Source organism: Glycine soja, chromosome 14, assembly GCF_004193775.1.
Source record: "Glycine soja cultivar W05 chromosome 14, ASM419377v2, whole genome shotgun sequence".
Classification (NCBI taxonomy): domain Eukaryota; kingdom Viridiplantae; phylum Streptophyta; class Magnoliopsida; order Fabales; family Fabaceae; genus Glycine; species Glycine soja.
The window spans coordinates 30,537,465-30,564,070 of record NC_041015.1 but is presented as its reverse complement, the minus strand read 5'-3'; the positions used below and the strand labels follow the sequence as shown (position 1 = coordinate 30,564,070).

General features: G+C 43.6%; 1 long non-coding RNA gene across 1 annotated transcript; it reads left to right on the top strand.

Annotated features, from left to right (window-relative positions):
* Positions 1-23,687: 23,687 nt before the first annotated feature.
* LOC114384781 lies at positions 23,688-25,480 on the top strand. Its single transcript, XR_003660772.1, has 3 exons — positions 23,688-23,706; positions 24,045-24,127; positions 25,435-25,480. It is a non-coding gene; the product is annotated as an uncharacterized LOC114384781 (long non-coding RNA).
* The last annotated feature ends 1,126 nt before the right edge of the window (positions 25,481-26,606 follow it).

Sequence of the window (26,606 nt, the reverse complement as noted above, 5' to 3'; positions counted from 1 at the left end):
AGCCGTGTGAGTTATGAATTGTTGGGGAGTAGTTATTAGAGACCCCTAGATATTGTCCTATAGGTTCACAAATAGGGGCAAAGAGCAAACACGCTCCGTGCCATTCGTTCTCATGCATTTTTCGGTAAATAGCACCAGTTTATAGTTTTGCTAGTGATGTTTGGTTTCTTTAGAGGAATACGTAACCTTTTTAATACTATGTTGAGGCGCCATCATGCCCAAAACGTAGCATTAAAGTTGGATCTCTGCAGTCTCGTATGTGTGAATTACCCCTTTGTGTTGTTTTCTTTCCGTTTCATGCATACGCATTGCATCATTCATGTCGGAGTCTTGATCCACCCCTTTTTTAGGTAAATTATGGGAACAAATCAAAATGGCAAAAGGTTTTATCAAGTCAAGGTTAAAAGTCTAGATGTCACCAGCCTCAAGGAATTGGGACGATTGATGGGACCTCTCCAAAGGCAAGCCTTGCGCAAAGTGTACGGAAAGATTCTAGATTTGACCACAGCGGAGGTATTTACGGAAGCTGTCGTATCCCTCGCCCAATACTACGACCAGCCGTTGAGGTGTTTCACGTTTGGGGACTTCCAAATGGTACCGACTATTGAAGAGTTTGAGGAAGTATTAGGATGCCCTCTTGGGGGGAGAAAACCGTATCTTTTCTCCAGGTTTCTTCCCTCCTTGAGCAAGATTGCCACTGTGGTTGGGGATTCGGCAAGAGAGTTGGATCGCATGAAGCAAACTCGCAACGACGTAGTGGGCCTGCCACGGAAATACTTGGAAGACAAGGCAAGGGATATGGCGAGCCAAGAGAAGTGGGGCCCATTTGCGGATATATTAGCTTTGTTGATTTTTAGGGTTGTCCTCCTTCCGAACGTGGACGGTTTGGTGGACTTAGCCGCCATTGGCGCTTTCCTCGCGTATCACCATAGCAAGGAGAGTCCAGTGGTGGCTATCTTGGCAGATTTGTTTGATACCTTTGACCGGAGATGTGAGAAGAACAGTGCACGGATTGTCTGTTGTTTACCCCCTCTCTGTGTATGGTTGGTTTCACACCTATTCCAACAAGACACAAGACACCCGTGTCCGCTTCAAAGCTATCGCTCATGCGCCGAAAAAGGAAGAGTCGATTAGGACCAACATTTGGCTGGAATAGGAGGCAACGCAATCAATTGGTTTCCTCATTGGAAGGAAGGCAAGGAAGGAGTTCTCTTCTCGTGTGGGGACTACCCTAATGTTCCATTGATAGGGACTAGGGGTTGTATTAATTATAATCCCGCACTCGCCATAAGACAGCTAGGGTACACCATGAGGGGAGCGCCAACCAAAGAAAGTCTCTCGCCTTTCCTTGTGAGGGATCTAGGCGCGCAAAGTCTCAAGGTGATACAAAGAGTCCACAAGGCATGGAGAAGTCCGTTGAAGAAAGACAAGGAGCTTAGAGGCATCCGAAACAGCGTCATCGGTGGTTATCATGGATGGCTAAGAGTTCACACGCGAGGGTTAGATTGGCTCTCCAAATTGAAAGTTATCAATGAGGAGAACTTCGAAGCTCTGGAGGAAGATGAAGAAGTCCAAGCTCTCAAATTAGAGCTAGGGAAGGCGAGACTCGCCAAGGAGAAGTTCAAATCAGCCGCTACACACATCCGGAAAGAGTGCACCGAGTTACAAGAGGAAAATGCGGCCACTGCAAGAGCCCTTGAACAAGAAACTAAAAGGGCCCGCAAGGAGGAATATGGCCGAGAGAAATTCTAAGGAGCATTGTGGGGTAGCAACAATGAGCTCAAGCTCCGAATAGAGGAAAGAGACCGGTCACGAGTGCATGGCATGATCTTAAAAGAATCGTTAGCTGCGTGTGCAAGATCTAAGAGGAGTTTGGCTCAACACTTGGAAGCCACGGAGCAAAGCATGCTAGCTATCATAGGGCAATACAAGGAAGAGTTGAACCAGTCTGTGGCCCATGAACAAAAGCTAGTGGAGGATTTTGCACAAGTGTACACCGAAAAAGAAGCAAGAGGGGGGGTGATTGATGCATTGCATCAAGAAGCGACTATGTGGATGGATAGGTTCGCCTTGACCTTGAATGGAAGTCAAGACCTCCCGCGTCTATTAGCCAAAGCAAAAGCCATGGCCGAAGTGTGTACGGCCCCCGAGGAGATTCATGGGCTAATCAATTACTGTCAACACATGATAGATTTGATGGCCCACATAATTAGAAACCGTTAGGTTCTCTTGTAACACCTTTGTATAATCTTGGCTAGATGAAAGCTTTGTTCTTTTTATAATATGAGAAGTTCTGAACTCATCATGTTATCTAAAAGACCCTTGGGGTGGATCCAAGTGCTCCGATCATTCATTTGCATATTCATGTTTTGGTGGCATACTCACCGTTGTTTATTTCTTTGGGAATTTCATCATAACTAATAAAACACCAAGGCACCCCTATAACACTCGATCCAGAAAAATGGATAATGAAGAGGGCATGCAGGAACAGATGAAGGCCGATCTATCGGCCTTAAAAGATCAAATGGCTTCCATCTCGGAGGTCATGTTAAAACTCCAGAAAACTATAGAGGATAAAGCCACGGCAAACGCCTCCAGTACAGTTAGGGAAGCGGAGCCGGTGCTGCAGCCTGCCTTAAATCCGGGCCGAGACAGAAACACGGCAGTGTTTGGTCGAAGGTATAGCCCGCAAGCTTATCCTTATGGCTTGCCTCCGGACTTCACTCCTCGTGCCACCCCGGAAGATTTAAGCCAAGCCCCTACTTTCGAGGGGCAGCTCCCACCTTATGACGACTATCCCGGGCAAGACGATGAGGAAGGAGATACCCATCTCGGTCCCCTGCTCCACCTCAAAGATCCGTCCCCCAGAGAATTACCCCAACCAAACATAGTCCGCCATATCCCGACTTCACCCACACCCGTAAAAGAATCTGTTCCCTTTGTGGGAGATAAGGGAAAGATTGAGGCGCTTGAAGAGAGGTTGAGAGCAGTCGAGGGCCTTGGCAATTACCCATTCTCGGATTTAGCGGATTTATGTCTCGTGCCCAATATCGTCATTCCTCCCAAGTTCAAAGTACTGGACTTTGATAAGTACAAAGGGACGACATGTCCGAAAGGGCATCTTCGGATGTATTGCCGAAAAATGGGGGCGTATTCTGCGGACGAAAAGTTGTTGGTCCATTTCTTTCAAGACAGCTTGGCCGGAGCAGCTGTAGCATGGTATACCAATCTGGAAGCTTCCCAAATCCGATCATGGAAGGACTTGGCAACTGCCTTCATTAGGCAGTACCAGTACAATACGGATATGGCTCCCGATCGGAACCAGCTTCAGAGTATGACTAAGCGAGAACATGAGTCCATTAAGGAATATGCCCAAAGATGGAGAGATCTCGTAGCCCAAGTCGTACCGCCCATGACGGAAAGGGAGATGATAACAATTATGGTAGATACGTTATCCACGTTCTACTATGAAAAGCTGATAGGCTACATGCCAGCTAACTTTGCGGATCTCGTCTTCGCCGGAGAAAGGATTGAATCTGGACTACGGAAAGGCAAGTTCGAATATGCTTCCAATGTGGCCCCCAACAACAACAAAAGAGCCCCAGTAGTGGGCACGAGGAAAAAGGAAGGAGACGCCCACGCGGTCACCACCGCCCCGATGTGGATGAAAGCACCCCAAAATATCCAAAGCTCATACCAGCCCAATCCCCCAAATTTTTTAATGCGAGCCGGGAATTCCCTCCCGACTCAAGTAAAAGGACCACTCGCAGCAGAAAGAGCGCCGGCCCAACACACAGCTCCAACCGCTCCCCGGCCAGTTAATAATACAGCCCCCAGCGCGAGCTATAAATATGCACAGCACCCGCCCCCGAAAGATAACTTCTCTCCTATTCCCATGGCATACTCCGAGTTATGGCCTTCATTATTGGAGAATCACTTGGTGGTGGCCATACTCGGGAAGGTCCTCCAGCCACCCTACCCCAAGTGGTATGACCCGGGTGCCAAGTGTGCGTACCATAGTGGAGTTCCCGGACACAACATTGACTCCTGCATCCCGTTCAAGTATAAGGTGCAGCACCTGATTAGTGCCGGCTGGCTATCGTTTCAGGAGGAAGGCCCAAATGTTAAAACCAACCCGCTAGCTAGTCATGGAGGGGCTAGCGTGAACGCCGTCGAAGAGGATGGGCCATCGCGGGCAAAGAGTTTAGGAGAGGTGGTTACTTCTAGACGCTTCATCTATCAATCACTGCAAGCGGCGTGCATGGTCTCCCATGGTGGAGACGAAAGGGATGAATGTTTGTTTCACCTCGGGGAGTCACATGACATGGAAACCTGCCCCGCGGTGGAAGAATTGCTTCAGCGGTTCATGGATTGCGAGCAGCTTGAAGTGTCCATAGAAGGGAGGGATGAACCACAAATTTGCATGTAGTCGAAAGAGAAGAAGGTTCCTCTAATCCCCAAGGCCCTAGTGATATGTTTTACTAGGAAAGGGACCGGCTCCACACCCATGTATCCCCGGACAGCGCCCAAGCCAACGCCATTTGCATATCAAAGTAATAAGGTCGTTCCGTGGAAGTATACCCCTCCCGCGTTCAGTGAAAGAGTTGCGACCGAAGTTGACTCCCTGTCAGCTAAGGTGACCAACATCACCGGCCTCAGTGGCATAACCCACAGTGGTCGGGTGTTCGCTTCCCCTCACCCGGCGGAGTTGCCCGCCAAGGGAAAAGCGCCCATGGTCCAAGAGCCCACAGACGTAGCCACCCCCTCGAAAGAAGTAGATCCTCCAGTGGTAAGAGGGGCTGAAAAGAAAGAAGGTCTTCAAGGTAAGATGGTGACTTTGGAAGAGGCCCATGAGTTCCTTCGCCTCATCCAACAAAGCAAGTTTAAGGTAGTCGAGCAACTGAATAAAACTCCAGCAAGGATCTCGTTGCTTGAACTGCTCATAAACTCCGAGCCTCATCGTACGCTATTGATAAAAGTCCTCAATGATGCCTATGTAGCCCGTGATATCTCAGTGGAGGGTTTCGAAGGCATCGTTAATCATATAACCACCAACAATTATATCGCGTTTGTGGAATAAGAGATTCCCATAGAGGGGAGAGGACACAACAAGGCTCTTCATGTGTCGGTAAAGTGTATGGACCATGTTGTCGCAAAGGTGCTTATCGACAATGGATCAAGTTTGAATGTAATGCCGAAGACCACTTTGGAAAAGCTTCCTTTTAGTGCGTCATGTTTCAAACCGAGCTCGATGGTGGTGCGAGCCTTTGATGGTACTCGGCGGGAAGTGATGGGGGAAATTGACATTCCCATTCAGATAGGCCCCCACACTTGCAATGTGGTGTTTCAAGTAATGGATATAAATCCCGCCTATAGCTGCCTCTTGGGAAGACCTTGGATTCATGCGCTGGGAGTGGTCCCTTCAACGCTTCACCAGAAATTGAAGTTCGCCGTGGGTGGACTTTTAGTGATAGTGGCGGGAGAAGAGGATATGTTAGTGAGCTGCCTCTCCTCCGCCCCATACGTAGAAGCGGCAAAAGAATCATTGGAAACGGCTTTCCAACCCTTCGAAGTGGTGAGCTGCGCCTCTGTGGAACCAAGTCCGTTGCTGCCTTCTCTCTCCAACGCGGCCATAATGGTGGCGCGTGTTATGCTCAGGAACGGATTTGAGCCCGGAATGGGTCTAGGCAAGGACGGCCTCGAAAATGCCGATGTGGTCGATATCGAGGGAAATCCATACAAATATGGATTAGGGTATGAACCCGGGATGCCGGGGAGGAGGAACGTGCCATCAAGATTTCGGGCGGATAGAGTATGGCCCGGCCATATTAGCCAGTGTTTCACCAGCGCTGGAATGGTGTCCGAGGAGGAGGTGGCTGCGATAGAAGAGGAGTTCGCTCAAGACCCGCCAAGTTTTGTGCAACCATGCCACCCCGATTCCCAAGTGGGGAATTGGCGCGTGATAAGCTAGTCAGAAGTCTATACCACTGATTCAATGTAATTAGAGCCTATAGATTTCCTTTCTCTTTTGTTTTGTGAAACCTACCTTATTAAATAAACAAAGAGATCTTGTTTCATCTGTTCTTGCAGTTCCACCTTTTCTCATATCATTTTGCATGTTTTTGTTTCTTTTGTCTTGTTTGGTATAGATATGAGGGTCGATTCTTTGAGGATCCTAACAACGAGGGTTTGACAATCGATTTCGATCGAGATATAAGCCAAACGATAAACGAGGAAGAGGAAGAGGACGTCCTGTCACCAGAGTTGGAGAGGTTGGTCGCTCAGGAAGAACATGAAGTGAAGCCTCACCAAGAAGAAACCGAATTGGTAAACTTGGGGACCACGGAGGAAAAGAAAGAAGTAAAGGTAGGAACCGGTATGACCGCGCCTATCCGCCAAGGCTTGATAACCCTTCTTGAAGAGTATCAAGATGTCTTTGCATGGTCATATCAAGACATGCCCAGTCTGGATTCTGACATTGTGCAGCATAAGTTGCCTTTGAATCCTGGGTCTTCCCCGGTTAAGCAAAAGTTACGAAGAATGAGACCCGAGATGTCTTTAAAGATTAAAAAAGAAGTAAGGAAGCAGTTTGATGCAAGTTTCTTAGCTGTGGCTCGGTACCCGGAGTGGGTGGCCAACATTGTCCCAGTCCCGAAAAAGGACGACAAGGTTCGAATGTGTGTAGACTACCGAGACTTGAACCGAGCCAGTCCTAAAGACAATTTTCCCCTGCCACACATTGATATATTGGTAGATAATACAGCCAAATTCGCCCTTTTCTCATTTATGGATGGTTTCTCGGGGTATAATCAAATAAAGATGGCACCCGAAGATGTAGAGAAGACCACTTTCGTCACCCTATGGGGGACATTCTGCTATAAAATGATGGCCTTCGGGCTGAAAAATGCTGGGGCAACCTATCAGCGTGCCATGGTGGCGTTGTTCCATGACATGATGCATAAGGAAATAGAGGTCTACGTAGATGACATGATTGCCAAATCTCGAACTGAGGATGAACACCTCATCAATCTACGTAAGCTATTCGGAAGGTTGCGGAAATACCAACTGAAGCTAAACCCAACCAAGTGTACCTTTGGGGTAAAGTTGGGAAAGTTGCTGGGATTTATCGTAAGTCAGAAAGGGATAGAGATAGATCCCGAGAAAGTGAAGGCCATCCTTGAAATGCCAGAACCACGCACGGAGAAGCAGGTTCGGGGGTTCTTGTGCAGGTTGAATTATATCGCGAGATTTATCTCGCAACTCACCCCTACCTGTGAGCCCATTTTCAAGCTATTACGTAAGAACCAGGCGGTCCTGTGGAACAGTGACTGCCAAGAGGCCTTCGAGAAGATCAAACAAAGTCTTGCAAATCCCCCGGTGCTCATGCCACCTGTAACAGGAAGACCTTTTTTCCTGTACATGACCGTGTTGGACGAGTCTATGGGGTGCGTGTTGGGTCAGCACGATGATTCTAGGAGAAAGGAGCAAGCCATCTACTATCTAAGCAAGAAATTTACCGCATGTGAGATGAATTACTCAATGCTGGAAAGGACGTGTTGTGCTCTGGTATGGGCATCACATCGGCTTAGGCAGTACATGCTCAGCCATACCACTTGGCTTATTTCCAAAATGGATCCCGTGAAATACATCTTTGAGAAACCGGCCCTCACGGGACGAATCGCTAGGTGGTAGGTACTATTATCTGAATTCGATATCGTTTACGTCACCCAAAAGGCGGTAAAGGCAAGTGCCTTAGCGGATTATTTGGCCCAGCAACCCCTCCAGGATTATCGGTCGATGCACCCCGAGTTCCCAGATGAAGATATCATGGCCCTGTTTGAAGAGAAGCGGACGCACGAGGACATAGACAAATGGATTGTTTGCTTCGATGGGGCATCTAACGCTTTGGGCCACGGAGTAGGGGCAGTCCTTGTATCCCCGGATGATCAGTGTATTCCTTTCACGGCTAGGCTAGGTTTTGATTGTACCAACAATATGGCCGAGTACGAAGCATGCACCCTCGGGGTTCAGGCGGCCATTGATTTTGATGTAAAACTACTCAAGGTGTATGGAGACCCAGCTTTTGTGATACACCAGTTGAAAGGAGAATGGGAAACTAGGGATCCAAAGTTGATACCCTATCGAACTCACATCTTGAGGTTAGCCAAGTACTTTGATGACATTTCGTTCCACCACATACCTCGGGAAGAGAATCAAATGGCTGATGCATTAGCCACCCTGGCATCCATGTTTCAACTTGCCCCACACGGGGATCTTCCGTACATCGAATTCAAATCTCAAGGCAGGCCGGCATATTGTTATGCAATAGAGGAAGAGCGGGATGGGAAACCGTGGTATTTCGACATCAAACAATATGTCGAGAACAAAGAATACCCACCAGGGGTTTCTGACAATGACAAGAGGACGTTGAGGAGATTGGCTACTGGTTTCTTTGTAAGTGATACCATCCTGTACGAACAGAACCACGACATGACCCTCCTACGATGCGTAGATGCCAAAGAGGCGAACTTCATGATTGAGGAGATCCACGAGGGTTCCTTTGGGACACATGCCAATGGGCATGCTATGGCCAGAAAAATCCTTAGGGCCGGTTATTACTGGCTCGCTATGGAAAGCGATTGCTGCGCTCATGTAAGGAAGTGTCATAAATGTCAGGCATACGCGGACAATGTCAATGTTTCGCCACATCCTCTAAATGTTATGTCCGCTCCTTGGCCTTTTTCCATGTGGGGAATAGATGTCATTGGGGCCATCGAACCCAAAGCGTCGAATGGTCACCGCTTCATTCTTGTGGCGATAGATTACTTCACCAAATGGGTCGAAGCGGCTTCTTATACTAATGTCACGAGGAGTGTGGTAGTCAGATTCATCAAGAGGGAGCTGATTTGTCAATACGGACTCCCTTGGAAAATCATTACTGACAATGGCACCAATCTGAACAATAAGATGATGCAGGAAATGTGCGAAGATTTCAAGATCCAGCATCATAACTCCACCCCTTATCGGCCAAAGATGAATGGGGCTGTAGAGGCTACGAATAAAAATATTAAGAAGATTGTTCAGAAGATGACAGTGTCATACAAAGATTGGCATGAGATGTTGCCTTTCGCCCTGCACGGATATAGAACCTCGGTACGAACTTCTACTGGGGCAACGCCGTATTCCTTGGTTTATAGGATGGAAGCAGTGCTCCCATTTGAGGTAGAGGTTCCTTCTTAGAGGATAATGGCGGAGTCCAGCCTAGAAGAGTCAGAATGGGCTCAAGCACGCTACGACCAACTTAACCTTATTGAAGGTAAGTGTTTGGCCGCCATGAGCCATGGGCGTTTGTATCAACAAAGGATAAAGAACGCATTCGACAAGATGGTACGCCCGCGCAAGTTCAACGAGGGGGACCTCGTGCTGAAGAAAATGTCCCATGCTGTTAAAGATAATCGAGGCAAGTGGGCCCCGAATTATGAAGGACCTTTCGTGGTGAAAAGAGCTTTTTCTGGGGGTGCTCTAATACTCACCCACATGGATGGCGAGGAGCTACCCTCGCCCGTGAACTCCGATGTAGTTAAACGATATTACGCTTGAAGTCTGGGGCAATCGAGAGGACCATTGCATGTTCTTTTACTTCTGAGTTTTTGTTCTTCTTGGTTTCCTCTAGGGATTCCCTTCCTCTGTATTTGTCTCGTTTCTTTGAAAAGAAAAGATGGGCGAGGTTTCAGTCCTCCCTTTGGTTTCAAACCTTGTGTTTTAGATTTGTTATAACTTGAGCCCTCTTCGCTCGGTGTATGGGGTGCCCCAAACGCTTATTTAAAATTGAATCTAACCAGCCTTCACTAAAATAAAATTATCGCATTAGAAACATTCATACATGCACACGCACATACATATCTTGTGATAGCAAGGAGCAGAATCGTCTCAGGCCACGGTCAGAAGTCAAGACGAGTCAATGGCAGAGATCAACCAAGGTAAGACGATGACCGGTCACGATTGGCCGCATGTTGTTTGTCTCCTACTTGCAGGTACTTAGGGATGGAGGCGAACGGAGGATAGGATCGCGACCGACCAATTGTCACCCCTTCCCGGCGCTGAGAACATCGCTGCAAGGCAGCCTAGTATCCTTTGAATTCGTAGTATTTTACTACTATTGTTTGTTTTTTAAGTAATCGACGCCTAATTCTAATTTAAGTGGTTTCAAGTAGGCAAACCTTAACCCATAAGGGGAGGGGGAGGCATGGTTAATGTTTCCCCTTAAAAAAAATGGCAGGTTAGCTCGCCTGGGCAAGATGAGCTCACCTGGGCGAGCAACCCCTGCACTTCAAAATATAAAAACGAGGGAGGGGAACGTTTTTATACCCAAAAACTCCCCCCCCCCTCATTCAAAAGAGAGGATTCACGAAGGCTTGCGGTTTTTGCTCCCCCAAGTCACTTTTGGTTGCATTTTGCCTTCATTTTTGGTGTTATTACTCACTCCAACAAGTAAGTATTCAATCCTTGAGTTTTTAGCTTCCCATTGGTGTGTTTTCTTCATCTTTTGGTGCTCTAAATTGTGAGAACGTGCTTATATTTGTGGGGCAGTTTTGGTTTGTTTTTATGCTTGATTTCTTGAGTTGAGGATTTGAATGAGAAGGCCTTAGGCCTATGCTGTATTCTGAAACAATGGGGCATGCCACATTGCCCCCATTCTCTTGCAATTTATGTCCAAACATGTGCCCACCAAGTGCTCGGTAAAATGCCCCAATGATATATGAATATGATTTTATAAAATTAGGATGGTGGGACTGTTTTATATATGTAGGTACAGCACAGGAGATTCAAAATAGGTGCCCAAATGCAATTCCAAGCTTAGGAACCCAAACTTGTAGCTTCAATGCAAGGAAACATGCTTATGGCTAGAAATCCAAAATTTGGTTTTAGAATTAGAAAAGCATGAAAATTAGGACTTGCTTGTGAGAGTTTTTGCTCAAATTTGGGCTGCCCCATGTTTGATACTTTGCATAGAGGTAGCGTAGAAAACACCTTGCAATAGTGTGTATACATAGGTAAATATAAGGAGCATGAAATTCCTAGCAAAGTGTGAATGATTGTCTTCCTAAATGAATGTATGATAGCACGGAATTCCCTTTTGAATGCAAGTATGTGCATAATGTAAATAGCTTGCCAATATGCATAAGTGTGAGTGAAACAATGAAAGTTTGTATGGTATATATATTTCGAGTGTGTGTAGGTAGTTTGTGATAGCAAATGTTTAGGACATAGTTAAGTGTAAATTTTGACGCAATGCCTTGAGCGTGAGAATGTGTGTTCTTTTCAAATGCATATATATGTATGACAATTAGAATGTGTTGGATGACCTCTATGTTGATATAAATAGTAAGATATTCTACACATACGCATGTGCATAAATGTGTTACTTTAAACGTGCGCATGAGTTCGTTCTAAACCGGAGGGATTAGCATGACATTTTTTGCGTTAAGATAAGCATTATCTTGTAAAACTAACTTCTAAATGTTTGTTCTCGCAAGAAATGGCCCCGAGGAAGCTTGCCTCAAAGAGATCTAGGAAGGATAAAGCGGCTGAAGGAACCAGTTCCGCTCCCGAATATGACAGCCACCGTTTTAGGAGTGCTGAGCACCAACAGTGCTTCGAGGCCATCAAGGGATGGTCATTTCTCCGGGAGCGACGCGTCCAGCTCAGGGACGACGAGTATACTGACTTCCAAGAGGAGATACTTCGCCGACGGTGGGCATCACTAGTTACCCCCATGGCCAAGTTCGACCCAGACATAGTCCTCCAATTTTATGCTAATGCTTGGCCTACAGAGGAGGGCATGTGAGATATGCGATCCTGGGTGAGGGGTCAGTGGATCTCGTTCGATGCGGATGCTCTCAGCCAGTTCCTGGGATACCCTTTAGTACTTGAGGAGGGCCAGGAATGCGAGTATGGCCAGAGGAGGAACCGGTCCGATGGGTTTGATGAGGAGGCCATCGCCCAGTTGCTATGTATACCAGGGCAGGATTTTGCCCGGACTGCTGCTGGAAGACGGGTGCGGATCATGCGCACCAACATGACCACCCTAACTCAGATCTGGATGACTTTGCTGCTCAGCAACATCCAGCCCAGCGATCATAATTCTGACCTCCCCCTGCCGAAGTGTCAGCTGGTGTACGCCATCCTGACACGGATGAGCATTCACGTGGCTCAGTTAATCGCTGATGCCATCTATCTATTTGCAGGTATGGCGCCTACCAGGCACCCTCTGGACCCGGATAAGTCCAACAGCGCCCATCACCCGAGCTTTCATTGAGAAGTATTGCACACAGAGACAAGCCCAGGGGGATGCCCCGCAGGCCGCAGACGCGCCGCCACCTCATAAGGCTGGCCCAGCTGGATCGTTTGATACGGAGCAGTATTTGCGGCATTTGGTACGCCAGCAGGCGGCCAACCACCGGGCGCATGTACAGACCCATGATTGTCTTTACCAGTTGAGCCTCAGCTTGCAGAGCCAGGGTTTTACTTCTTTTCCGTGCCCTACTCTGGACCAGTTCAGGGCAGAGGTCGCATGGCCTGGAGATTGGCCTGAGGCCCGGGCAGGAGAGGCGCCAGCAAAGGCACCAGCAGAGGCTCCCGACGAGGCAGATGAGGCCCGCGAGGACGAGGAGATGACACCGATTTACTTGATTTCTTAGGAGGGAGCGGGGCCACATGATTGGGAGATCCCTTGATCCATATTTCTTTTTGTTTCCATTTTTCCTATTATATATCATCTTATTTTTGTTTGACTAAGGGACTAACGTTTGTTTCATGTTGATTGACTTTGGTTTTGTACATACATATCGTTTGAGTTGTTACGTCGGTACTTGTTTCGTTGTTGTCAATAATGTTTGTTGAAATTTCGGGACCGTGTAGATTTTTTCATTTAGGAACGTCGTCCTAAAAAATAAAATGAACCAAAAATCCTAATAAAAAGAAAGAAGCGTTGTGAATAAAAGTCATGTTCGTAAAGAAAAGAAAAAGGTTTTTATTTATATATATGTGTAAAAGGAAAGTGTGTATAAAAGGATTTTTGTGTGTAAATGATGCGTGGAAAGGAATTCTTGTGTGTGTGAGCATTGAGTGTATATGAAGAAACTTTTGTGTGAACCATAAGTGTGTGTTGGGAAAAATGAAAAAATCTTTGAACGTAAATAGGGTTTGTATATAGACCGTGTGACGTAAAGAGAAAGAGTTCCAATGCGTGTACAGAAAAAGTTTGTCATGTATAAGAATGTAGATGTACAAAGAAAAGTTTTCCTCATAAAGGACCACAGGTGTATAATTTTGTGAATGAAACAAAAAGGAAAAAGAAAGAAAGACAGCGAAGGTCGACATGTTATAGTTAAGAAGTATAAATCATTCGTAAAGAGCAAACGTATCTTCTGGAAACAAGGGACTGATGCTAAGAGTTTATTTTCCGGAATAAACGAGATAAGAATGGATGAATTCATTGAACTGATAAAAGAACATAATTGGGAAACGTTGGGTCTGTTTGTGTAAATTCCCAACCGTAGTATCATAATGCCATAAACAGGATGCTTGAGTGCCCACCTGGCTGTAGCCATGACTAATTTTGCACGTTGTTTTCAAATCATCATTGTCACGCGTGCCTTATGGAATAATATGGAAGTTCGGCCCGAAATCGACACCTTGACACCCAAATTTGTTTCGCCCCAGATATGAAGATTGGGGTTCCCACGATAAAAGACCCCATTAAAACACAACCTTAGACCTTTTTGAACCTTGGCCTATAAAAAGAATCCTCATTCTTTCCCCCGAAGCAAAGGACAGTAGAATCTCCTCAAGGGAGAGCGAATAGAATGCTAAAACCCGATTTCCCAAAGAAAGGGATGGGGGAAGGAGAAGTGAAAAAAAAGAAGAAGGAAGAAATGGAAAGAAAGAAAAGAAAAAGATGAAAATAAAGAAAAGCACAAAAGAAAGAAAAGGAAGGATTCCCGATCAAAGATCGAAAGGAAGTGAAAAGGGAAAAGAAGCAATTCTCGATCAATGAAAGAAAGAGGACAGAAATTCTTCAAGCCAGATAAATTTTCGGCAAGGTAGGTGACTACCGGCAAAGGAAAACCCATTTTTGGTGATTCTTCCTTTCAGATTGCCACTCAAAATCATTCTCGACTGGCGATATCCCACCCCACATGAACAAAGAGGAAAAGACCGAAACACCCAGTTTCCTCTCTAAAAACACTACCCTCGAGAAAATCCTATTGGTCCGTGATCGTACGTTTTATCTTTGATTCGATAGGAAGTCGTGTGCAAAATAGAGTCATGGTGCAGTTATGGTTTGCGAATAGGGTAAAACACTTGCATTGTGAGTTTTATACACTATGAGTGATTTATTTTTAGCTTAGCCCGATGTTTCCCCTGCATGTTCATTTAAAAGCTAAAAGTTGACATCCTGCCCTTCATTCTCGTTTACAAGGAGGATTACCCTTGGCACAAATATATTGTTTCTCTAAGATATGGTGCTCTCGCGAATGATTTATTTTTCTTTACAAAAAGCATGTTTTCCTTTCAGGTGAAAAAACCCAGTGGATCGTTCGGTCCTGCCAACCACCTTTTTCGGAGCCCCACGAATGTCATTGCCTAGCGCTGTTCATGTGTCCTCCACCTTCGAGTTTGGAGCTATGTTTCATGATTACCTAAGTGTGGACCCTCAAGTGCAATCCTCCATTCTCCACCTTTTTCGGAGCCCCATGAATGTCATTGCCTAGCGCTGTTCATGTGTCCTCCACCTTCGAGTTTGGAGCTATGTTTCATGATTGCCTAAGTGTGGACCCTCAAGTGCAATCCTCCATTCTCCACCTTTTTCGGAGCCCCATGAATGTCATTGCCTAGCGCTGTTCATGTGTCCTCCACCTTCGAGTTTGGAGCTATGTTTCATGATTTCCTAAGTGTGGACCCTCAAGTGCAATCCTCCATTCTCCACCTTTTTCGGAGCCCCATGAATGTCATTGCCTAGCGCTGTTCATGTGTCCTCCACCTTCGAGTTTGGAGCTATGTTTCATGATTGCCTAAGTGTGGACCCTCAAGTGCAATCCTCCATTCTCCACCTTTTTTTGGAGCCCCATGAATGTCATTGCCTAGCGCTGTTCATGTGTCCTCCACCTTCGAGTTTGGAGCTATGCTTCATGATTGCCTAAGTGTGGACCCTCTAGTGCAATCCTCCATTCTCCACTTTTTTCGGAGCCCCATGAATGTCATTGCCTAGCGCTGTTCATGTGTCCTCCATTATCAAGTGTGGAGCCTCTGGTGACTGGGAAATATGTTTTTCTGTTATTTTCCGGATCGGTTCCTTCGCCAAACATGTGTATATGTGTATATGTATATTATATTTGTTGTTCTTGTTGTTGTTTGTACTTTGTTTTGTGTTGTACAACAAAAAAGAAGGAGTAGAGACGAGAATCGTCATCACGGAAAGGGCAGGATGCACGAAATCAGTGTCTTATCTTTGCTTTCCTCTTATCTCCGATGAGAGGTAAGTAAAGAGGGGCAACTGTCATACCCTAATTTCGTCTAGGGATTATAATTTGATGATATACAACCTTTGATTGGCCGCTTCGAGATATTTGGCACCCTTTGTTGCACAATATGTGAAGTCCCGAGACGTGGCGAAAATCAAAAGGAAGCAGGCTTACGCGATCCGTGAAAATTCCGTAATGTGACGGAAATCGAAAGGAGGTATTTTTCGCAATCCGTGAGTTTTCGTAACTTCTTCGAAAGCTAAAAAAGAGTAAATACATAATACGTAAGGACTCTTAACCTTACGGAAGGTAAATAAGTATCGTTACGAAATTCGTAAATTTTCGTAACGTTACGGAAAAAGATTTACCAAAAAAGGTAAAGTGTGGGTGCATTTAGTAAAAAGGGGGGTACAAATAGCAATCAGGCCCACTTGGGCCTTCCAGATTCTTCCTCCAGAAGGCTGTTGCTTCTAGAGGAAGCAACCTTGCTCGCCTGGGCGAGCTGGGTGGCAAGCTCCTCCCCTATTTTGCTATAAATAGGGGGAGGAGTGAAGGGAGAAGGGGTTCAGCCTTCTTGGCACTTCTTATTCTCTCGAAATTGCTGAGGAAAATTATTTTTGTGAAGAAAATCCAAGCCGAGGCGCTTCCGTAACGTTTCCGTGAGTAATTATGCGAAGATTCTCGACCGTTCTTCAACATTCATCGTTCATTTTTCATTTTCTTCAGTCTTCAACAGGTAAGTACCTCCAACCGAGCTTTTCAATTCATTCTATGTACCCGTGGTGGTCCACATTTTGTTTCATGTATTTTTATTCTCATTTTCATTCGCTTTCTATACCCCCTTTTGACGTGCTTCAGTCATTTATTTAAGTCATTTCTCGCCTAATCTAAAAATAAAATAAATTTCCACCGATCGTTTGAATTGTATCATCCGTTAATTTCTGTTAAAGAGAATTTCGACCGTTCGGTCGTGCCGTAACCACGTTGGAAATAAAAAAAGAGGTAAAATAATAATATAATAATCAAAAAATACCTTTTAGTAAAATAAAGCGAAAAATCAATCGGACGTTTTCTCTTTGGGATTTCTCATTCTTAATTGAATTGACTAATAACTAAAGTGAAACTAAGGCTAAAATCAACTCGCCTAGTCAAGCTCGTCCATAAAAAATAGGATTTTAAAAGTTTATCATTTCAGTTTCTTACCAAGTAAAAAGGATCATTATTTTAGGTACAACGCCTTAAAATGATCACAAATTCAAGTAAAAGAATCGCTTGATTCACCTTTAAAGAAAGAACTACGTAGGTCTGATTTCCTCTTCGATGGAGCGTACGTAGGAGCAAAAGCCCCGCTTTTGTCGACCTCAAAAATAAAAAGGAAATAAAAGTTAAGATAACACAATTTCACAATTCTAAAAAATAGGTTGTTGTCCTTTGAGACAAACGTGAGAGGTGCTAATACCTTCCTCAAACGTAAATACAACTCCCGAACTTAGAATTTTCGTTTCGACCGGTTTCCTTCGGTTTTTCCGACATTTTCCACAAATAAACGTTGGTGGCGACTCCGCGCATCTTTCCTCCTTTGGAAAGCGCACCCGTGAGCCTCGCCTCGCTCGCCCGCAAAAGGGCACGTTGCGACAAGAACCTAATGTTGAATCCAAATAAAAACCATGAGTTCCTTGTTAGCCCAGCCACGTTACAAGCCTAAAAAGCCCTTAGTGATCCACAGTATATATGTATGATTACCTTAACTGAGAAGAAGTGCAAAGTTGGGAACATTAGTTCAATTGTTGAATTTAAAACATTCTTAGCTGAGACACTTGCGCGCTGAGAGAAACACTAACCTTGTGAGGAATAAAGTGTGGTAGTTTTTCCTTGATGAAGTTTTTACTTGCTAACCTTTTTCATCTCCATGTATATTCCTTCATACTTCCATCACAAGAGCAATACAAACGCAAACTCAGGATCCGTCATTGAAAGGTTTGAAAGGATTCAAAGTTATCTCATGTGTCAGTACATTCAAAACTTGTCTTTTGCTTGAGGACAAACAAAGGTGTTAATTTGGGGAAGTTGATAACTGCGGAATTTGAGTTAATTTGATAGTTATATTGGCTAAGAATGATTGCAATTTCGTTACTTTACTGTTGTTTTTAATGAAATAATAAAGAAATTAATATCTTTGTAGTTTTTTATTAGAATAAGTTAAATTGGCTAAGAATGATTACAATTTCTATACTTTATTGTTGTTCTTTACTTTACTTTATTGTTGTTTTTAATGGAAGAATTGGACAGCTTGCTTAGCGCGCAATCTAGGCTTAGCGTGCACCCTCACTTAGTTGGAAAACTCAGGCTTAGCATGAAGAAGGCCCACAAGAAAGCCCAAAGGCGAGTTTAGCACGAAAGCCCATGCTCAATGTGAAGTCAGCGTGAAAAGTAAGCTACCTTAGGCCTATAAAAGGAGTAGGAAGCAAAGGAGAGATACACATCGGGATACCAATCCCTAGACAACCTTGGAGACTCATAGCTCTCTAATGAATATATCTTAAGCCCGAGTATCTCAAATAGGGAAAAACCTCTATCTATGTCCATTCTTCTATCCACATCAGCCCCTAAAGTATAAAGCCTCTCATTGTCATGAGAGGCTAAACCCCCTGTGTTGGGAGCCTCGCAGCCCAATGCCCTTGTAATGTAATCTTTCCTTATTATCTACTAAATGCAATTTCAGTTTCTATTGTCTCTTTTTTTTCTTCATCTTTATTGTATGGTTTGGTCATCCATGCATTAGTTTTAGGGGTTATACATTGGGAAATGGTAATTTCTAAAGAATTGGGAAAGGACATCTAAATGAAATCTTTGCTAGGGTTAGAGTGACTTTGTTTTGCCTCTGCATACATCTCCATACTTCATGCTATTTATTATTCTATCTTTGCAAAGGGATTTGGGAGAGAGAATACATAAATTAGGCTCTTCATCGTGAGGGATCAAGGTTGAGTATCTTAGTAGATGTGGGTGGAAATTAGGAAAGCATTAGATAGAGAAAAGTCATCAACATTGCATCACAAGTAGTTTTGGCATGTTAGGCCCCAACATATTTGCATTTTGATTTTATCTTTATCTTTTATTTTTCTTATCTTTTGCATTAAAATTTCTTATATATTTTTCTTCTAATTTTTTTATCTTTATCATCTTTTAATTTAAATCTTTATCTTATCTTTGATCTTTCTTTATCTTTTATTTTAAATTCATTATCTATTGTTTGAAAATTGGGTTTGCCTCAATCTAAGTACAAACAAAGTCCATGTGGATTCGGCACTCGGACTTCTGAGTACTTTACTACTTGAGACAAATTGGTGTAGTTGCTAATGAGTTAACAAGAAACCAGAGGCTATGTTGACCTACTGACTACATTCGGTCAAGGCCATCTCTTGGGGAGCTTTACAATTAGGTATTTATTCATCAATGCAAATACCTCTTACTTTTCTTTGATTTGCAGGAAAACGCTCAACGAGCTCAGAGCCATGGTCTCCATACCGCATCTGAAGATGAAGTTCCCCACCTTAACAGGAGAGATCATTGTTTCCACACTACATCTGAAGATGAAGTTCCCTACCTTAACGCTCAACGAGCTCGAAGCCATTGTCTCCACATAAAGAAGATCAAATGCAGGCATGACATTGATACGATCTGCACAAAAGAAGTTTTTTAACTCGGGTTTCAAAAGTCTATTTTTGTTTTGAAAACCAATTGACCCCCCCTCTTGGTTTATGAGTTTCATCATCTTTTTTAATTGGTATCAAAGTTGTGTCTTGTAAGTTACTCAAGATCATGTTTTTTCTAAAGATGGGCTCAAAACAAATCACTTTCAAAGAGGGTGCATCTTTAAATCAACATGAATGATCTGTCAACAAGTGAATAAAGTGAGGTAAATCGTGATTTTGAAGAACTTTTAGAAGCATTTAATAAAATGCATGAGGAAGCTCAAAGGTTTGATGTGTTAAAAAAAACCTGAAAAGCAAACTGAAAATGCATGTCAATAAATTAGCTTCAACATAAGATGAGTTGAACAAACTGATGCAATCCTACTCCCCCAAGGGCATTGGATATAAGACTCTAAGAAGATTGGGCTAGAGATGTAGGAGAAGACCCTTAGGTTCTCATGAGCCTTAGGGTAGAATTTGGGCCCATGGCTAAGTATAAGCCCACATATCTTTGTAAATATTAGAATATGTTTTCCTTCTTTTGGGCCTTGTATTTTGGTCATTTTAGGTTTGTAGGGTACCCTACAAATTAAGGGCATCCTATCCTACAAGTTAAGGGTACCCTAGTAGTATATGGCTTTAGCCTTGTATTTTAGGGCATTTTGAGAAGTCTTTGTAGTAGGGATTTTTTTTTGTATTTTCATGTATTTTTTTTTTGGGGGGGGGGGGGGGGGGTGGGTGAGCTTAGCTATTAGAGGGGTGTGTGTTCCCATGTGTCATACCCTAATTTCGTGCGGGGACCATTGTTTGTCGGCATGCGACCTTCGTTTGACCACCTCAAAATGTTTAACGCCCATCGTTGTGGAATCCGTAAAGTTCTGAGATGTTTCGAGAAGAAACCAGTCAAAAACACAAAAATGGGAGTGTATTTAGCAAAGTGGGGTATGTGTAAATAAACTGTTACACTCTAATTTCATCTGAGGACCATTGTTGATCGTTTCGGAAGGCTTAACACTCATCGCAGTAGAATCCGTAAAGTTTCGTGAGATTTCGAAAAGAAAACGGCCAAAAACACAAAAATGGGGGATGAACTTATCAAGATAGGGGTGTAAATAGAAACTCGAATCTAGGCCCTTCAGTTGGGTTCCTTAAGGAGGAAGCAACTCGGCGGCAAGCTCCTCCACGTTGTTGAAAAATGGTTTTCGGGGCTTTCGTGGCTTCCGTAATGCTTCTATAAATATGTGAATTGTCTACGAAAATTTTCAGTTTTTTAGAACCTCATTGTCTTACTCTTTCAAAAAAAAAAAAAGAACCTTTAGCCAAACACTTGCAAATCAATTAAGGATTCTTCTAAGTTCTTCAATTTGTATTATTCTTCTCTAAAAGAGAGAAAAACTTTGGTACTTCAAAAAGAAAACTGGTGTTGTGATCAAGAGGTTGTGAGTCTCTTGATTTGTGAGTTTTTCTGAACACATGGGAAAAGGATCCCTAGGTGGTTCGGAAGTCGTAAAAGAATTTTACAAGGATAGTGAAAATCTCAAGTGGGTTGCTTAAGGACTAGACGTAGGCACGGGAAGTGGCCGAACTAGTATAAACTGAGTTTGCAATTCTCTCTTCCCTTGTCTGATTTACATTATTGCAATTTAATTTTGTCTTGCGCATTTAAAGAGCATCAATTAAATTTTTTATTGCTTCTTCTTCTGCATATTAAATCTGTCATATATCATTTAAAGAGAGAATTAAAGTTTTTTAGGGGAAAATTTTGAAACTTAATTCACCCCTCCTCTTAAGTTATTGAGGCCACTTGTCTAATAGAAAATGACATTAATCATTGAAGATGCAAACTTTTGCTATAGGGTCATGCCCTTCAGCCTCAGAAACACAGGTGATACATACCAACGACTGATGGGTCAAGTCTTTAAATATCAGATCGGACGAAACATCGAGGCATATGTTGAAGACATGGCCATCAAGTCTCAAAGCATAACCTAACACGTGGTAGACCTGGAACAAGTCTTTGGGGAACTCCACAAATATGACATGTGCATGAACCCTGAAAAATGTACCTTTGGGGTAGGCGGAGGCAAGTTCCTCAGCTTTATGATCACTTACCAGGGGATTGAAGCCAAGCCCGACAAATGAACTGCCATACTAGAGATGCGCAACCTGACCAACGTCCAAGAAGTTTAGAAACTGAATGCTAGGCTAGCATCCCTGTTTAGGTTCCTCCCGAAGCTAACCGAAAAGGCGAAGCTGTTTTATAAACTGCTCAAAAAAATTGAGCCCTTCCTATGGGACAAGACTTGAGAACAAGCTTTCTTGGCTTTCAAGAAGACCGTTGTCATACCACTAGTTTTGAGCCAACCTAGGCCAGGAGTACCCCTACACCTATATCTCTCAGTAGCTGATGAAGTCGTTAGCTTAGTCCTTGTACAAGAGGCCAACTCCCTATCTATTTCACTAGTCGTATACTCTATGACGCTGAAAAGCGCTACAAATGATAGAAAAGGTGGCATTAGCCCTCATTACCTCGGCCTGGCGACTCAAGCTCTACTTCTTGAGTCATCAAGTGGTGGTCAAAATGAACTACCCCATCAAGTAGGTTTTGCGAAAGCCTGAACTTGCAGGAAGGAAGATGGCCTGGTCCATCAAAGATTTGAAGTTTGACCTCCACTATGAGCCTCGCGATCCCATGAAGACATAAGTCATGGCTGACTTTCAAGCGAAATTCACTGGAAATGACACAACGACCCCAAACTGGTGGAACCTTTACGTTGACGATGCGTCCGACATAAAATGAAGCAGGATATGAATCATCCTTGAAGGCACTGACAATGTCACCTTAGAGCAAGCCCTTAAGCTCAACTTTAGAGCTTTAAACAACTAGGTGGAGTATGAGGCATTCATTACAGGTCTAAAGCTAGCAAGAGAAGTCGAAGCTAAGAAGCTGCGATGCTACACAAACTTGCAACTTGCCTAGGGATAGGTTGCCAAGAAATATCAGACCAAGGAGATAGTGCTTCTCAAGTACTACCACATTGCCAAAACTCTCATCGACAATTTTAGATGTTTCAAAATGTACTACATTCCCATGCAGAGCAACACCAAAGCAAACCCGCTCTCCATGTTGGTCAGGACCAAGAAGGTTGGGCACCTTAAGACTATCATCTAGAAGATGCTCCAAACTCCCACCATAGATGTTGAGGAAGTTATGGCTTGAGAAAAGGAGGAACCAAACTAGATGACCCCCTACAAGAGCTTCCTAATTAGGGATGTACTAGCACTAAACAAGGACGAAGCCCGATGCCTCAAGCGAAAGGCTAGTTACTACATCATCCTTGATGGCGAGCTATTCAAAAAAGGGTTGATAAGACCCCTACTCGAATGCTTAAGCAGCCAACAAGCAGACTACATCATGAAAGAACTTTAGTAAGGGATCTGTGGTGTCCACATCGGAGGATGCTCCCTTGCCACCAAAGTGGTGTGAGCCAGCTACTACTGGCTAACACTCAGGGCAGACACCCTTGACTTCACCAGGAGGTGCAAATGATGCCAAGAGTTTACAAATGTGCACCACACTCCTCCTAACAATCTCCATAGTCTGAGCTCCCCTTAGCCCTTTGCCATGTGGGGAATAGACATACTGGGACCACTACTATAACACCCTGATATATATATCTATATATTATTAGTAATTATGTTTGATGTTTGATTATTTGTTGCGTTATTTTCATCCGTAATTATTTTTAAGGAAGTTAATTTAGTTAATAGAGGGGTGGATAGATAAGGATGTAGCTTCTCAAAGAAGCCTCTTGAGAAAGCTTCTCAAAGAAGCCACGAGGAAGCTTCTAGAGAAAGCTACATGAAGCTGCCTCGATAAAAACGCTGCCCGGCCTTCATTAACCGTTGGATCTTCTCAAAATTTGGTCTGCAACTTCACAAAACACTTTTCCATGATCTGACCGTTGGGATCTTTCAGAAGATGTCTGGAGTGTGCTAGAAGCCTCTTAATGAAGCTTCTGGAGGAAGCTTCTTAATGAAGCTTCTAGAGAAAACTACATGAAGCTGCCTCGGTAGAAACGCTTCCCAGCCTTCGTTAACCGTTGGATCTTCTAGATATTTGGTTTGCAACTTCACAAGACAATTTACCATGATTTAACCGTTGGGATCTTTTAGAAAATATCTGGAGTGTGCTAGAAGCTTCCGTTCCCGAGAGCATCTCTTATTTAAGCATTTCAGCCTTTGCTTTCTTGTAGCTTAGGAAAAATGTCATTTCATCTTCTTTCTTTCTTCCAAATCCATTTCTAAAGTTCCAAGTACTTTCTCCATCACCCACATCCACCATTAGCCACCACAAACCATCATTGTTCTCCATTGAAAACCCACACCGAGAGGAACCCTTCAACCGAAGCAGAATTTCCAACTTGGCTTGCGGTTTCGGTAGAGAACGAAAACCCTAATCTAATCTTTCGTTTTCTTTCGAGGTAACCATGGTTCTATGCTTGTTTCTTGTTAGTTTCATCTTGTCTTTGCATCTTTTCTAAATTTGCAACCGCCATTGCATGTCTTATGCTTCCTTTGAAAAACCTTAGAGAAAGAGACTTTGTAAACATTATCCTTTCATGAAATGCATGTTATTCTCGTAACCTACACTGAACCCCGGTCACATTGGCGTGGTCGGAATTTCCAAATTACGTTCCTTTGTAAAACCCGAAATACTCTCAGCTCTTTCATGTAGTGATGTGGGTGTTTGACCCAGAGCACTGTTACTAGCTTTGTTTTCTTAAATCCATACTAAGTCTCCTTCGTTTTGGCATGGTAGAGGCTTGTGTGGAATCGACAAGCAAGGACAAAAAGGAATCTTCAAGTGACGCGACGAGGAATCCGTGGGGTAGCTCACTATAGGTAAGGGGAGTTTATTATAAAATTTACCATTTTAACACCATAGTTAGGGTCAGGGAACCTAGCTGTGAGTATATCTGCCTGTCCCTGTGCATGCTGATTTTTCTTCAAAGAAAATTACGTTTTAACTAATGGGATGCGATATATATATTGTGATGAATGATATTGTTTTGGCTGTTTGAAGGCTGTGCGTGTGGAAATGATATTGTTGTGTTTGTTTGAATTGTTGTTGATGTTGCTATTGAGGATTTTAATTTATATGTGATGATAATGATGATTATGATGATATTGATTTGAGATGACATTGTTAATAAAGACCATGTCAACATGAATTGTTATTATTGATGAATATGTGAATATGAAATGAGGTTGTTGTTGTTGTTGATAACGTCATTGAGATGAGATGATATTTATGTTGTGAATGACATGGAAATACGATTTGTTCATTGATGTTGGAAATGCATTGGCATGTGCATGTTGTGTATGTTCGTGGGGGCACTATGCACTGACCTTTCAGGGTCTTTGGCACTAGCTTTTGACCACGTTCATACATTGGATGTTGTGTATGATCATGGGGGGCACTGTGCACTGACCTTCCAGGGTCTTTGGCACTAGCTTTTGGCCATGATCATACGTCGTATGAAGTGTATGTCATGGGGGGTAGAGTGCACTGACCTTGTCGGATGGCCCAGACGTGGGTAACTAGCGCGGTTAGAGAATCTAAGCATTCCTGAGGGGATGCTTAGGTGCTTTAATTGGTCCATGGTCTTTGGCATTTACTTTTGGCCGTGATCATAGCTCATACGACACAGGAAATAGAGTAACTGTGGGCAAGTGTACTTTGTACTAGGGGGCTGTCACCTGGTAGGGAACACCTTTGGGCTCCCAGGCTGATCACCTATGGGAAGGGGGCTGTTACGTGCACAACCGGGTGGTCTCGACAAACTCAGCACAGTTCCCTAAGTGAGAGTGTCGTGTGGACACGCTTAGGCTATTTCCTGATATTTGGTTGTTGTTGGTACGTACCACATTGCATCTGAGTGTTGAGTCAGGTGCATGCATCATTTTGTGCAGTCTTGATTGGGTCCATGGATGGATGATGAGTAATCGTTGGATGTGAATGATGAATATTTGTTGGATATGAGTGTTGAATAATGATTGTTGTGTATGCTTATCATGTTTGCCTATGTTCCTTGCTAATTGTGGTTATTTGGAATTGGTATTGGTTCTTTTATAGTAAACTCACCCTTGCAATTTTGTATCGTGTGGTTGATACCTGTGATGATCACGAACCTTGTTCATGGGAGCAGAATGACAGTGGCAGGGTGTAGCGAGTAAGATTCTGGTGAGGAGCCGCCGAGCCGACGTGATGACGTTGGCATTATTTTGTGAGAGAGTTGTGTTTTGTAATCAACTCCTCCGTAGTTGTTTTTTTAAGTTTTATTTTGTTGAGTTAAAGATGTAAAACTGGAATTTTAATTATATATATGAACATATTTAATTTTCGTTATGTGTATGACTGTACCGAATTATTGTTTCTATGTAATTATGCATATTCACTTAAGTAATGGCGTGTTGTTGGATGAATTTATGTTGTGACAAAATCACTTCTATTTTCGTAATAAAAAAAATTAAGGGAGTTCTTTTTATAAAAATTGAAATTATCAAATATTAGAGTGTGGATACTGTAGCGACGAGGCGGGTCGTTACAACTACCAAAGGCCCAAGAGCAATCAAATACTTACTAGTCGCCATGGACTACTTCACCAAGTGGATAAAAGCAAGACCACTATGGGGAATTATGACCATGAAGGTGAAGAAATTCACCTGGAAACACCTCATATGTTAGTACGGTCTCCTTCATGCCATTGTCACGGACAACCCTCAAGTCAAAGCTCAAACTTACGGAGACTTCTTGGCAAGGCTAGGTATGAAGCACCTAGTCACCTTTGTCGAAAATCCTCAGACCAACGGTCAGGTAGAGGCAGCTAACATTGTCATCCTCAGGACCCTGCATACTAGACTTAACAAGTCTTAGAGTCTATGGAAAAAGGAGCTCCCCAGCATACTCCGAGCATACCATTGTTCACCCCATACTACAACCAATAAAACTCCTTACTGACTCACATATGGCACAAGCGCCATGATCCCCGTTGAAGTCAGGGAATAATCGACAAAGAGACTATCATTCCAACAACAACAAAATGAAGAAACTATGAGGGTAGAACTTGAAACAACAAACAAAGTCCAAGAAACGAAGAAGCTCAGGGAAGAAGCTGCCAAACTCCGAGTAGCAAGGAGATATAATACAAAGGTTCAAACACGAGCTTTCAACCTGGTGACATCATATGGTGAGTCCGAGGTGAAGCCAGAAAAGATCTTCGAGCAGGAAAGCTTGGCCCCAACTGGGAAGGCCCATTCAGGGTCACTACAAGCCTGGACAACGGAGTATACCTACTACAACAATTGGATGGCAAAGCAA